Source organism: Protopterus annectens, chromosome 16.part0 (genome assembly GCF_019279795.1).
Source record: "Protopterus annectens isolate FY-2018-M chromosome 16.part0, PAN1.0, whole genome shotgun sequence".
Classification (NCBI taxonomy): domain Eukaryota; kingdom Metazoa; phylum Chordata; order Ceratodontiformes; family Protopteridae; genus Protopterus; species Protopterus annectens.
The window spans coordinates 247,070,077-247,076,076 of record NC_056750.1 but is presented as its reverse complement, the minus strand read 5'-3'; positions in this window follow the sequence as shown (position 1 = coordinate 247,076,076).

Below are 6,000 nucleotides of genomic sequence, written 5' to 3'. Positions count from 1 at the left end.
CACTTTTCAACAAAGCCATTTACCTAACAGAATCACTTTCAGTTCTGTATGCATTATATAGTTTAAAGCAATATTATACAAATAAGATAAAGATATACTCTAGTTAGTTTATCACACAGTGTGAAGGTCATTTGTGAAAATGTTAAGTTATAGGGGACCAGGAATAGATTCTTGGGGGGGCACCTTCAGATACAGACAAGAAGGATAAGACATCAAGTTGCCATTTAACTATGAAAACATGAGAGTGATGACTCTGCAAGATCCAGGAAAGAGAGTTTATAGCTTTTGATGGTTGACTGCAGTGAATGCTTTAGGGAGGTTGGAAAAATGAGTGGAAGATAAGTAATCTGCTTTGCTATTGAGGTTAACAGCCCTTGCAAAACTAAGAAGGGCACTAGGGGTACTGTGACTGAGGCAAAAAAACATGTGACTTGGGGAGACAACATTATTCTCTGTGAGATATTTAAAAAGTTGTGATTGAATACATTTCTCCAATATTTTACATAATGGAGATGATAAACCCACCAGAAACTTGGCATGCTCTACTGCCGTAACACTCCTTTACTTCCCTCTTCTCTTCATCGTACTGAGTGCCTCTGACCATCTTCATTTTTCTCATTTACTTCTGCTCTTGCTCTACTTTTTTTTCCTTATTGTCCCACCCTCCTTACATTCAACAATTAACACCTCTTATCCCCCTGTCCTACTTTAACTCTGCTACGATTTCATCTAAAACTGTAATGTCAGCCCTGTGTTATTTCACATTGTAACAAATCTAACAGGAATATGCACCAATGGATTTTTCTTATTTAATTGACTTATTTGTGTGTGTCTGTAATTTTACCTTTTGCTTTTTTGACTGTATTTTCACTGCAATCGTGGATTTTTTGTCATGTTGTGTAATACCATCATTCTTCAATAGTATTACATAAATGTAAATGTGTTGTCTTCATATTATATTGTTGTTCATGGAGCTTTTCTTCCCAGGATGCCATTGAAAATGGGCTCTTCTTGGCCCAATGGACTATCTCGGTAAACAAACTGTAAAATAAATAAATAAATAAATAAAATTACAATAGGCCTATATAGTTTGAGAAATCAAAGCATTTCTGCCATTATATAGGGCTAATATAAAGGACTGTTCCAGAGATCTGAGACATAATTTTCTTTGATTGACTGGTTAATGAAGATAGAAACCTGGGGAGACCAAATCATCAGCATCTAAGATAATGCAGTCACAGGAGTAGGTTGTCATGTAGTTTCCTGACCTGGGGGTATTTACGATCCAGGCCAGAAACATGGATAGTCTTAGTGTTGGGCGGTTAAGCTCAACTCTCATGCCAGTAGGACAAGGGCACTCTCCATGTCACTGAGACACAAAAGCGAGAGATGCAGGGAAAGACACAAATTCCTCCATGGCTGCTGAGTTGATGTCCTCCTCTAGTCAGCTCTCAGCCTCATACTGTGGACTCCACATGCACTGATGGAATGAATGTTCTCAAGAATAGGGGTGAAGGCTGATAGCAGAGAAAAAACAAATATGTCCTTCCAAACACACACACACACACACACACACACACACACACACACACACACACACACACACACATACATACATATATATATATATATATATATATATATATATATATTGCACTTAGTAAGCTAACTTGAAAGTGCTTATCAGCTGCAAGCTATTCCCTATCTAGAACAAAGATGATGAAGAATTACTCCATCTTGTTAGACTGCCTCTCACACTTCAGGTTATACCTAATTTGACAGTGCACATGCAGACTGTAAAGTGCTCTCCCTCCCAAAGAAAACCAGGACAAAATGGCCTATTTCAAATACAACTTGGAAATCATCTTTGGGGGATTCATTCTAAGGAACATTTTGAACCTGTGAAGGATCATCTGTAACTCCTTAAATCACATTATGAGGATCTAAGATCATATGTGCTGATGTAATGGCCATTGGGTATAGCCTTTTACATGAAACCATAATACTGATGAATTAGCACACTTAAATGGTGGGTGGGCAGGGTTACTGTTCATGAAGTTTTCAAAGGAGAAGGGAGAGGATCATTCTTTAATGAACTGCCTGACCAGTCAGTACTAGGCCGTGATTCAACCCTCCACATATTTATGATGGACAGAAATAAATGATACACGCACCCCAACAACTAAAAAAGCCAAGGCACAAATTATCAAGGTATCCAAGACAGATTTGGATAACTGACTGAGGCAATACATGATGCTCTTTTACCCAAACTGAGAAATGTTTGGAGGCATAGGCCAGCCTAGAATGTTTGCTAGCCGGCTCAGTGACCTCTGAGACTTCAGCCAGCAAATTCAGTAGGATCAGGGGATCTGCAGCAGTATCCAGACTTTGAGGTTTAGCCAGCAGTTTTCCACCCCATGAGCCATATTTTGCAAGAAACAGGATACTTTTCTGTAATGCCAGGGATATGGTAGCCTGAAACAATGCCCTTCTTATCCACTAAGAGGTGACAAGAATACATTTTGGTCTTTCCTCCTTGAGCTTTGCAATGAGAATTGGATTCAGTGGGAATACATCTAGCAACTTTCCATGCCATTGGGAGGGAGAGTATATCCACCACAACATCCCCCCATCCTGCTGAATTGAGCTGAAGAGGAAGAGGACCACGTTCTCCTGTGTGGCAAACAGGTTAACTCCTGGAGTACTAAACTTTAGGAATACAAAACCAGGTAGGCAGAGCCTCTACATCTGCAGCTGCAGGAGATGAATGGAAAGACTGTTTAGAGAGTCCATCAGCATGTTCACTTCACTGCTAATGTCAGCCTCTAAGGCAGCAGTGCCTCTGTATGAGGCTCACTGGCAGATGAACATCACCTCCATGCAGAGAGGTCATAAAATTATCTTGCTTGTTTAAGTAATTCCTAATAGACTGGTTTTCTTATCAGATCAGGAGACGTTCCAGAAACAGCATCATCTTTAAAGCCAGGAACTTCAACTTGTCCCTGTGAAAGATGCTCTTATCTCCACATGGTCGATATGCAGCCCTTGCCATACACATCTGAAAGAAATAAAATAAGATTTCCGGATGCAGGATTAACATTCCTAATTTCCAATGAGATCGGTCCCATCACAACCCTTTTTTCCTACCATTCAACTATACAACTATTTGTCGTAAAGCAGCATCAGGCCAGCTTCTGAACATTAATCCATGTTGGTTGTTGTGCTGAAGATTGCTGTCTTCTTGGAAAGGAATCAGGCTTTCCCTAAGGAGTCATCTACAACTTTTCCTACCACTGCTGCTATGGTAACAGGCCTGTAGTTACCCATGATTTCTGCCCTCCTCCTTTATACAAGGATACAAGACATTACCAATCCTTCATGCATAGGCATTGTGTCAGTCACCCAATCCTATATCACTACAGAAGCAGTGAGCATTAGCTAGCCTCTCATAGGCCAAGCATGAACTGAAGGTGCCAATCTGGGCTAATCAGTGGAATCAGGAAAAAGAGATGCCAAAATGTAGACAAAATTAGAGCTGACACTGGTTGTTGTGGAAAACTCATTATCCAAGATGTTTATATTTAGGAGTTCAAAAGCCTCATCAGGATTTGAGGATACCAAGACTAAGCACAAGCAATGAAAGACATTTTATATATTAAAAATGCCAAATGTCACTTACACTGTGTTTCAGAACATCAGCCTGCACTCTGTGGTACCTCTAAGATTATATTAGAGTGCACAGGATTAAAACACAGTGCAACAGTTGCTGCATACATCAGTGGTGACATAACCACTTTTATCCCCTGCTTTATCACATCCTGTACCTGTGTGTCTTTTTTTGATTGGTTGACCTAGTCTTAGACTGCAGGAATTATAAGACATCCTGAGTGCACTGGAGATGAGCTGTGGTTGCTTATTGCATTTTTGTTTTATCAGGTCATGTGTACACACTATTTTGTAAAGTTCTAGCTCTGTCACTGATAAGGTTAATTCTGTTTTACTCAAGGCCTTTTTTAGTGGAGACCTGAGAATATGATACTTTAATAAAAGTTAATCACATGAGATACAGACACCTTCTGTACAAATTGCTAGTACCTTGTGTGCCATCTGAACAGAAGCAAGGACACATAACATTATAATATTGGGAACTGTACTTCAACTAGCTAGACTGCTGGTGGTGGTGTTTCTTTCGGCTTTTCCCAGTTAGGGGTCACCACAGCGGAAACTCCGGTCCGCTAATGATTGGTAGTTGATATTTACGTGCCAAGTTACCAGCCCTGATGCACAACCTTCAACGAAGGTACGCCCATTCACGCATGTCTCCACACAGAAGACGCTCTAGCTGGGAATCAAACCGGACAGCAGACTATAGCTTAATTATTAAATGGTTAACCTACAATAGCAAATTAGTAAGGATAAACACTCTTCTGTGAAGTTTTTCTGTACAGTTTGCAGCCTAACCTGGTTCTGAGCTCCTCCTTCATGTTAACTACGTCTGCTACCTGTGCATTGTTGCAAGTGGAATTTTCTCAACCACTAATCCACAGACTCTATTTTTTTTGTTACTGCTGCTGTTTCCCTGAAGTTTTGCTTCCTAATTAAATTTGTTAAATCGTTTTATGGTGTTCAGACTGTATGTGCAATATGCATTACCTTCAGGTTGACTAAATAGTGCAGGATGTATAAAGTCCTGACTGAGACCCATAGTTTTCTAACAACCAAGTTTCTGAAAGAGTTAATGTGGTGAAGGTAGTAGTAAGTGGCCGATGCCAACTTGCCTATTTTGTTGGGAAGCTGGTTGCCTAACCCACCATTCTGGTGGCTTCTAGCATCAGCTAGGAGGAAAAGCACCAGGTGCTTTGAATTATGCCATGCACAAAGCTTGCAAAGCAAGGTCCTGTGTTGTAGTTAGCATGAGGTGTATGTGTGGAGCCATTCTCACACTGAACAGGTTTACCACTGCAATCCTGTTTTGGAACAGGGTGCAGTAATGCAGCCATGGGGTAAGGGGAATTAGGGACTCTAAGCAACAAACCCTGATATATGACATCATAATGATCCTGGATAGATAAAGCAAGGAAATCTTAGGGCTGGTATGCAGTACAGCGAGAGAAATGACTAACATATATTACTTATAAAAATGTAAAAATCATTGGTACCATACTATTCAAACCAGGAGGGGCATCAGACCTGAGCCTCATTATCCAAACAGCTTCTCTTGTCTCAGTGTATGTTTTTATGTCCCCTCCTCTAGGTCCTGGGGTCACTTGTTCTATAATCATGAACTTAAAAGTATGCGCATCCTCTTCAGCTATGACGTGTCTGGCCAAAGCATTAGTATTGATGCATCGCCTAATGTTATATATATGTTCACGCATCCTATCTCTGAAAGTCCTATTGGTTTTACCAATATAGAATGCGTTACATTTCTCGCAAGTTTGAATAGTATGGTACCAATGAAACCATTTTTGAGATCAAGAAAGTTGAAAAAGTGAATGTAGTATATATTTTAGCATTTTTATCTGATGTTTTTATTAAAGTTTTTTATGTCTTATTTAGAGACAGGATTGTTATATAGATATGGTTTGTTAATATATGCCTTAGATATCTATATATGTGCTATGGATCTATTTATATGATTTCTATAGATCTTACTAGTTAATTGAGTAATATGCACACTAGCACTTTAAGGGTTTGTTGATTTCCTGCCTTTTTTTGCTATATATGTGCCGTTATAGTTAATTAATTTATTCAAATGGTCTGAAGAAGCCGTCCTGGTGAAAGCGCTAACCTACAATAAAGGATCCATCTGGTTTATTATCAGCGTCTTGGTCTACATTTGTTGTGAGGAGTTAATGGACTATAGATTTTTCTGCTGTGTTTTGCTCCCCTTGCTGCTTACAGTCTTGTTATTATACAGGAAATACTTCATTATTATACTGTTCTGTAAGACATTGCCCTCTAAGCTGACGTAGTCAAATATAACTCTAAGCATTGTTC